At 39.5% G+C, this 10,104-nt stretch overlaps 1 pseudogene; it reads right to left on the minus strand.

The window, feature by feature from the left end:
- Positions 1 to 1,902: 1,902 nt before the first annotated feature.
- LOC102872818 lies at positions 1,903 to 2,196 on the minus strand (annotated as a pseudogene).
- Positions 2,197 to 10,104: the final 7,908 nt, after the last annotated feature.

Below are 10,104 nucleotides of genomic sequence, written 5' to 3' on the forward strand. Positions count from 1 at the left end.
CTGACATAGTGCCTGCAGCAATGGGTTCGAGTGTGTCAGAGATGAAGAGCATGACACAGACTCGGACAGGGTTTAGATCTGTTGTTCACAGTATTGAACGTAACAGCACCTAACAGAAACAGCTCACACACCATAAAAATGCATTTACTTGGTTTTTAGTATATTCACAATTGCACGATCATCACATTCTTGTTTTGTAGTTGTTCTTGTGTATCATCAAGTTGGACCTGACTCATACTTGACTTCCACTAGGTTTTCAGAGGTACTTTAATTACACAGGAGGCGACTACCCATCTTTCTTCCACAAAGCCCCTGGTGGATTTGAACCAGCACAGCTGGTTACCACTAGGCCATCAGAGCTCCCGTCATTAATTTTAGAACATTTTAATCACCTTCAAAAGAACTACCATGCCTCGCAGTCTGGAAATTTTCATTTCCCTCTAAACCAATCCCCTCCCTCCAACTAGTTCCTGGCAACCACTAATTTTTTATCTCTATGGATTTGCCTTTTCTGGACATTTCATATCAGTGGGAATTATGTAATAAGTAGTCTTTCTTACTGACTTTTTTCACACAGTACAATATTTTCAGCAAATTGTTGTAGTTCATTTCTTTCTCTCACTCTCAATGCCATTGAGTTGAAATAAATTACTAGTGTGCCTTCCATTGGGTTTCTGAGGCTATAAATCTCACAAAAAGAGATTGTCTATCTTTCTGCCTGGTGGAGACACTAGTGGATTCAAATCACCAGAAAGGCGTGGGCCTTGAGTTACCGCACAGCTCTTCATGGACCAGGCCACCAGAGGTCCTTTGTTCCTTTTGTAGCTCAGTAATATTCCATTGTATAGATTTGGTGGTGGTGTTATGTGCTGTAGAACTGACCATGGCTCATAACGACACTATGAACAATAGATCTGAACCTCCTTCCTATCCTGTGCCATTCTCACGATCTCTGATACGAGTCCATTGTTAGTCACTGTGTCAGTCCAGCTCATTGAAGACCTTCCTCCCTTTCTCTAACCGGCCACCTTTCCCAGTATGAGTCTTTTTTCCAAAGACTGGTCCTCCAGACAGCGTACACGTTTCTTCTTTTATCAGTTGATGAGCATTTGGGTTTATGGCTATTTTAAATAATGCTGTTGTGAACATTCACACAATGTGCTTAATGTAGGTATTTAATGCAGGTGGTCTGCCTCCAGCTTTATGCTCTAGTTTCAGGACATTTTCCCTCAGGCATTATCTTTACTGAACCAAGATCTCTGGTCCACAAATAGGGAAACATTTAAAACCACAAGCAGTGACATCAATATTTGTCATGTTCTATTTTAGCCATTGTCGTTGTTGTTGTTAGGTGCCATCAAGTCAACTACAACTCATTGCCATCCTTGGAACAACAAATACGAACCCTGCTCTATTCTGCACCATCTTAACGATCTCCAGTTTGCTCAAGCCCATTGTCATAGTCACTGTGTTAATCCAGCTTGCTGGGGGACTTCCTCTCTTTCTCTGACCCTCCACCTTCAAAGAATAATGTCCTATTCCAAGTACTGGCCCTACCTAACAACATGCCCAAATTATGTGACACAAAGTGTCAGAATATCTAAGATGGATTTGTTTATTCTTTTGACAGTCATTGGGATATTCTGTACTCTTCTCCAACACCACAAGCCAAACACACAGATTATTCTTATGTCCTCTTTATTCATTATCCAACTGTCAGATAAGAAAGCATAGGAAGTAATGGAAAAGACATGGCTTGGATTAGGCACACCTGTCTTTAAACTGACATCAATGCTTTTTAGCACTTTGGAGATTTTCCTAATACAGCAAGTCTTTTGATTTCTTTTTTCCCCCCTTCTTTTAATACTAGAACATTTATTGCATAACTAAACAGTAGAATTCTTAAGATGAGCTAGATGCAGCAACAGCTTCCTGCTTGGGTTTAGGTGTTGTTCCTTCACGGAATCCATGGCTGAAATCTGCGGTAAACAATCTTTAGGTGCCTCATACGACCAGTACCGGTGGTATTTCGCCTTTTAGCCTTGGCACTCCAGTTGTACTTTTTCTTGCGCTTGGCAGGTAGCCACACTTGCCACAGGTGGACTTCTGGAGGTGGTAGGCCTTGGAGCCACAGCGGCAGCACAGCGTTTGTGTCTTATTGCAACGCTTTCCAAACGATGACGTTCCCTTCATCATCTCGCTTTTGCTACCGTGATCAAAGAGCGTCTTTTGATTTCTTGACTGCTGCTACCCAGGATGTTGACTGTGGATCCAAGTAAAATGAAATTGTTGACAACTTCAGCCTTTCTCTTCCGTCTGTCACAATGCTGACTGTTGGTTAGGGTTAGGGTTAGGGTTAGGGATAGGATTATCATAGTGGAAATAAAATGACATCTCACAGTGATCAGCAGCAATGTGGTTTGATCTGCATTTTTCTGACAAGCTAACAAAAGAATCTTTGTGGCACAGTGGAGTAAGTACTGGACTGCTAACTGAAAGTCAGTAGTTGCTGACCTTTAAGCTTCTCCTCAAAAGAAAGAGGACATGGTTCCCATAAAGACTTAAGCCTTAGGGGAGCTCTGGTGGCCTAGTGGCAAGAAGATGCACTGCAATCCCAGAAACATGCGGTTCAAATCCACCAGAAACTCTGCCGGAAAAGGAGGGGCAATCTCTTCCTGTACCAGTTAGATCAGATTTGACGGTACATACACACAAATAATAAAATAAAAAGAAATTTAAAAAAATAATTAAAAAATTAAAAAAAAATTTAAGCCTTGGAAACCATATGGAGTGGGTCTGCTCTATCCTATAAGGTGGCTGTCAATCGGAATCAACTTAATGGCCATGGGGTTTTGAAAAGGCTCACTTCTAAAATCCACCCCTTGAGTCCACCAGATGCCACTTTGGTTCCTTGAGTCCCTGTGACTAGTATATTCCCAGGATTCTTTACGTTGGACATCAGTGGTGCTTTCATGCCATACTAGTCCTTCTTAGAGAGTGGATCAACCACTTGCTCAGTGGTTCCTTTTTTGCCACCTTTTCTAAGGTGCTGTTTCTTGCCACCTGACATGGTTGGTACTCCTGAAAGACCAAAGGGTGAAAGTGCAAGTGCATCTCACATAAAGTATTCCTGTTCAAACAAAACCCGATCTGATCTGAATTGGATCCAACCTCTAGATCTATTCGTTTACAGAAGACCTCCAGGCCAAAGAAATATAGTAAACAACTGTGGAAATGCAATCAGCCAAATCTAGATGTGGGAAATTGTGTAAGACGAACAACCTATTTTCTCCAACAAATAAACTGCAAGACAGAGAAAAGGGAGAAATGATGAGAAAGGAAATCACTAAACTACAAGGAACCAGATCCAGAAAAGAGACGGTGAAAAACAGCCGACAGTGTGTTAAAAATCAGCAGTTTGTCAGATCCACACCTCATTTAAATTGTAGTTGGAACAAATAGGGTTTTTTTTCAAATAGATTTTTTTTAAAAACAGTTAGGTTTATGCTGTCATTAATAAATTAACTAGATATTGACTGACAATGAAAGAGTATCTGCAGTTTTTAAGGTATGATGACAGTATTGAGGTCATATTTTAAAAATAATCCTTGTATGTTACAGATCCTGAAGCATTTACAGGTGAAGTGATATTTCATCTGAGATTTGACTCAAAATAATCCAGAGAGAAGTGGAAAGGGGCATATGTAAAATGTGATTGCCATGTGTTGCTAATTGTTGAAGTGAAGTAAAGATACTTAGGGTTTTTAAAAATATATTCTCTGTATAAACCTCCAGTTATCTCGTATATAATTAGACAGATGTCTCAAGGATAAAATGTAGTATTTGTAAAGGGATTTATTAGCATATTTGACTTTCAGTTGGTGGCAAGAAACGTGTGTGACTCTTTCCCTTTGTCTTACTTGATGTGATCAAGAACTGATAATCAAGACTGTTTCTATAAAACTCATTCTGCCCTACATGTGAGCCTTTCCTTTCAGTCTTTTGGAACCAAGATCAGATCTTTGAAATAAGACTTTCTCAATATGCATAGTAAATGTTTAGCAGCTGTGCATATTTAAGCAAAACCACTTAATTTGTGGAATCTGGCCTCTTTCCCAGGAAACCATGTTCCCATTTCACAATGTAACAGCACAGGAAGAGTGAGAACTCTTGTTTGGATATAGATTCCTTCTGTTCCACTCAGATTTCCCCATTTCCATTGTGTTCTGGGTGTGTGAGTCCAGCTGTGTGTTGGTAGAATGACTCATTTTTCCACTAAGACATATTTCTACGAATCCCAGGGGTCACTGATTGGTGTGAAAGAGTGATCAGTTCAGACTTGGCTCCTAAAGTCATATTATGAATTGAGAGATTTGGTTTAAATAGGTTTTTCAAGACCTTAAATTGAAAGAGACAATTGGGCTATTCAGATAATTTATGCTCCAGACTCTTCAGTGTTTACAAGTGGTTGTTATGAGTAGCTCCTTGATATAACAAAGGAGTACAGTATGAAAGAAACAGGAATATAACCTGCGTCCTTTGTGTGTTTAATGATCTTCTTGAAAAAATAGATAAGAAATGGAAGAGAGATTCCTGAACAAGTAGATGATCTCCAAGACCTGGATATAAATTATGCCCGTTAATGTTTAGGAGCTCCAGAATAAGAAGGTCCTCAAAATGGGAACAGACTATTCAGAACAAAAACGCCACCTTAAAATTATTTCAAATTTACAGTAAAACTTTGTGAAAAATAAAGAATTATTTTATTCCCCTAAACCACTTGACAGTTTAGCTGCAAATCATTCTTTCACCATCACCTTCATTGAGTGTGTATGGACATTCTGATGTAGAACTACAATGCAACCATCAAAATCAAGAAATTAGCACTGATACATCACCATCATCTAATCCTGACAGTTTGTCAAACCATCATTTCTTGAAATAATGTTTTTTTATATCTAAATGTTCTAATTTAAGATCATATTTTGCATTTACTTGTCGAGTGTCTTTGTTCCCATCAATCTGTGGATTTGTTCTTGTTTTGTTTTTCATGATGTTGATGTTTTTGAAGATTATGAATCAGTTATTCTGTAGAATGTTGCTCTATGTGGGCTGATCTGAGGTATCCTCATTATTAACATAAGGGAACTCTATCTGATAATAGCCCCAAAGTGATGTTATGTTTTTCTTTGCATCATATCAGGTGATCAGCAATTTTTATTTGCCCGTTACTAGTGATGATGTTCTTCCCTCCATCTTCTCTTGATGCTTTCTGAGTCATTCAATATATTGCCCATAGCATCTTTCAACATTGCAACATGAGACTTAAACTTATTTTTAAATTCTTTCAGCTTGAGAAATGCAGAGCAAGTTTTTCCCGGTTTATTTTCCAATTCCAGCTTTCTGCACATTCCATTAAAATACTTTGCTTTGTACTCCCTAGCGGCCCTTTGAAACTGTCTGTTCAGCTCTTTCTATGGCAGGAATACACAGAGTCACTGTGCCAGAAAGAATTAATTGACACTGAAAAATTTCAGGAAGTACCATATAAGCAGGAGCCAATCTTAAGGAAAGAGGAAGTGGAAACTGCATTGAAGGCATTGGCAAAAAATAAGGCTTCAGGAATTTGTGGGATACCAATTGATTTGTTTCAATTAACAAATGAACTCTTAGATGCACTAACCAATCTCAATCTATGCCAGGAAATTTGGAGGACGGCTGTCTGGCCAATGGATTGGAAGAGGTCCATAAATTTGTTACTATTCCCAAGAAGGGTGATCTAACTGAATGTGGAAATTACTGAACAATATCATTGATATCACATGCAAGCAAAATACTGCTGAAGATCATTCAAAAATGCCCGGAACAGTACATAGATAGGGATGTAGTTCCTGGGGGTTCTGTGATCAGTGGGTCGCAGAAGGCAGAGACTCATGAGAGATGATAAAAGGCGAAGGGCCAAGGGCTTTATTAGGCAAATGACAAAATAGAGCTTCCCCATCCTCCTTTTAGTTACAGAAGCAGGCATAGCAGACTTAAAGAAAGTCACGTACTCTTTTTTTTCGGGATAAAGAAAGATGGGGAACATTCTTACTGAAGTAAGTGATCTTTGACTACTCAAGGATCTGTGTTCTTTCTCTTTATCTTATCTCAAGAAAGCAGGTGGGCAAGTGAGAAAGATTCAGGGGGAGTGCTAAAGCTGTTTGCACCCCCCCCCCACCCCATATCCCAGGAGATTTTGTAAGCAAGAAATCCTCTGGTATACTTAACCCTTTAGGGGTCAGAGACTCAGAAGATGGCTGACAAGGAATAGCTCTTAGAACTGGATCTAAGTTGTTTTCAACCCGGACTCCCTGAAAGTCCCTCATTTTCAAGGGTCTCAGGTGTTCCTGGAACATGTCCTTGTCCAGGAGACCTCTTATTGTTACTAAACCATTCAGGGATCCTTCATAGGGAATTGCCAGAAGCTCAAGCAAGATTTAGAAGTGACACCAGGGATACCATTGCTGATGTCAGATGGACCCTGCCTGGAAGTAAGGAATACCAGAAGAATGTCTATTTGTGTTTTATTGACTTTACAAAGGCATTTGACTGTGTGGATCATCACAAGTTGTGGCTGGCATTGAGAAGAATGGGAATCCCAGAGCACTTGATTGTGCTCATGAGGAACCTATACCTGGATCAGGAGGCTGTTGTGTGAATGGAGTAGGGGTACACTGGTTTGGAATTGGGAAGGGATGCATCAGGAATGTGTTCTTTCTCCATACCTGTTCAATCCATATGCTGAGCAAATTATCTGAGAAGCTGAATTCCGTGAAGAGGAATATGGCATCAGGATTGGAGGGAGATTGATAAATAACCTGTGTTATGCAGATGACACAACCGTAGTTGCTGAAAGTGAGGACGATTTAAAGTACTTGTTGCAGAAGATCAAGGAATGCAACCTTCAGTATGGATTGCATCTCAATATCAAGAAACCAAAGATTCTTACCACTGGACCAATAGGCAGTGTTATGATGGATGGAGAGGACATTGAAACTGTCAACAGCTTCATCTTGCTTGGATCCACAATTAACACCCATGGTACCAGCAGTCAAAAAATAAGAGATGCATTGCAATGGAAAAATCTGCAGTTAGGGACCTTTTCAAATTATTGAGGAGTAATGATATCACTTTGAGGACTAAGGTGTTTGATTGAGGCCATAGTCTATCTGATTACTAGCTATGCATCCAAGACCTGGACAATGAATAATAAATACGGAAAGGGAATTTATGCGTTTAAACTATAGTGTTGGAGAAGAGCACTGAACATGCCATGGATGGCCAAGAGAACAAATAGATATGTCTTAGAGAGGGTGCAGCCAGAGTGCTCTTTTGAGGCAAGAATGATAACACTTTGCCTCATACATTTTGGGCATATTGCTACATGATATTGGGAAGGGTGGAGGGTCAGCGAAGTAGAGGAAAACCCTCAACCAGGTGGTTTAACAAAGTGACTGCTGCAATGGACTCTTGTGTGAGGATGGCACAGGACAGAACTAGGTTCAGATCTTTTGTTCATAGGATTGCTATGAGTCGTACTCAATTTGATGGCGCTTAACAACAACAACAACAACAAGTGGTATTAACCAAAAGGGGGGAAAAAACCCAAGCCTTGAGTGAAAATAGTGACAGAATCTATGGAAAAAATATTGAGTCACGCAGGAAGGATCAATAAAAGATGAAAGAAATACACAGAGAAAACTATACAAAAATAATTTGTCAATATTAGACCGTTTGTAACATATGGAAGAAAGAAAAACACAACCAAACAAAAGCAAACTACCAATGGTAATAAGTAAGGAAAGAAAATAAGTAAGTAAATAAGGAAAGTAGTCCAGGATTCTGAAGGTGTTACTGTTGCCGTTGTTAGGAGCTGTAGAGTCAAGTATGGCTCATAGCAACTCTGTGAACAACAGATATGAACCCTGTCCTATCCTGTGCCATCCTCATCACTGTTCACACATTGGAGTACATTGCTGCAGTCACTGTGTAATCTATCTTGTTGAGTTTTTCTCTGTTTAGTTGACCCTTCTTTCCAAGTATGATGTCCTTTTCCTTTGTGTGTGTGTGTGTGTGTGTGTGTGTGTGTGTGTGTGTGTGTGTGTACCATCAAATCAGATCTGACTGGTACAGGAGATTGCCCTCCTTCTCCAGCAGAGCATCTGGTGGATTCGAACCATGTAGCTCTGGGACTGTAGTGTACCTTCTTGCCACTAGGCCATCAGAGTTCCCATGATGTCCTTTTCTAATAGCATGCCCAAAGCATGTGAGATGAAATGTCACCGTCTTTTACTCTAAGAAGCACTCTGGCTGCACTTTTGCTAAGATATCTGTTTGTTCTTTTGACAGTCCATGGGGTCTTCAGTATTCCTCTCCAGCACCACAGATCAAAGACCTCAGTTCTTCTGTCATCCTTATTCACTGTCCAGCTCCAGATGCATAGCAAATGATTGAAAAGACAGTCACCTAAATCAGGTGTACCTTGGTCTTCAAACTGACATCATTGCTCCTCAGTAATTTGGAGAAGTCCCTGACTTCAGCACCTGAAGTGTCTTCTGTGGAAGGTCGAGGACTGCAGTCTTCAATATGGATTGAAGCTCAACATCAAGAAAACCAAAGATTCTCACCATGACAGATGGAGAAGAGATTAGGATTGTTAACAATTTCAGCTTGCTCAGGTTCACAGTCAACACTCTTGGCACGAGCAGCCAGGAAATCCAAAAATGTATTGGGTTAGGAAAGTCTGCTGTCTGCTGAAAAGTAAAGATGTCAGTCTAGAGACTAAGGTGCACCTAATTCAGGCCATGATCTTCACAATTACTTGTTATACATCAGAGAGCTGGACAGTGACTAAGGATGACAGAAGAAGAATTGATGCCTTTGAGTTATAGTGCTGGAGAAGAGTATTTAATATACCATGGACTGCCAAGAGAAAAACAAGTCTGTTCTGGAGAGAGTGAAACCAAGTTGCTCTCTGAAGGCAAAGATTTTGAAGGTCCATCTCATATACTTTGGGCATGTTGATCTGATGGTATGCACCAACAATTCAGTGATATTAACCAAGGGAGCTCTGGTGACCTCGTGGGTAAAGAGTTACACTGCCAACTCAAAGTCAGGCAGTTTAAATCTACCTGCTGCTTTAGGAAGAAAGATGGGCAATCTCCTCTTTTGTAATTTAGAGTCTCTGAAAGCCCACTGGAGGATCAGCTATATGTTGGTTCAGAGTCAATGGCAATTGTGTGCCAGATTTTTCCCGTGTTAAATGATTCTTTTTAATCTATAAGAAAATTTGAACGTGGGAATTAGAGACTGACTAATACTCCATTTCCCAGTAAACTCTTAGCTTTCGTTTGAGGATCCATTGATATTTCTTGACTGATTTTATTATCCACAGTGTAACAGTGGATTAAGCACTGAGCTACTAACTGAAAGGTTAGTGGTTTGAATTCACCAGCCACTCCAAGGGAGACAGATGAAGGAATCTCCTTCTGTAAGGGTTCAGGGATTCGAAACCCTATGGACAAGTACTGTCTAGTCTGTATTACAAGGCTCTGTGAGTCAGAACATACTCATTGGTATTGCATTTAGGTTTTGTTTTTTCACGATGGTTGCCAACTTGTGACTATTTAGTTCCATCATTCCTACTACATGCAACTTGGTTCATTTTTATCAGTAAGAGACCCCTCTATTCTTACTCTAATGAATTGATTACAATTAATTTATCAACATGCTGTGAGGAAATAGCTATTAGTTTAAAATTGTGGCACTATTGAAGAAAATTTGCCCCTCTGTAGCCTAATCACTGATTTAAAAATTATTGCTTAACCAACTACTAAAATTCTTTCTTTCAAGCAGGTGTAAAATTAAACTATTTTTTTTAAATTTACTAAGTGATATTACCATTACAGTATGTTTTATTTTTTGAGTGTAAGTTTACAAATCATATTGTTTTTTCACTCAATCATTAATATGCATTTTCTTTTATGACATAAATTATTGTTAACTATCATTGAGTTGCCTATGACTGGTAGTAACTCTATGAACAATAGCTCTGAACTCTGT

This window comes from Elephantulus edwardii, unplaced genomic scaffold (assembly GCF_000299155.1).
Source record: "Elephantulus edwardii isolate Elephantulus edwardi_28Jun2011 unplaced genomic scaffold, EleEdw1.0 scaffold00340, whole genome shotgun sequence".
Classification (NCBI taxonomy): Eukaryota; Metazoa; Chordata; class Mammalia; order Macroscelidea; family Macroscelididae; genus Elephantulus; species Elephantulus edwardii.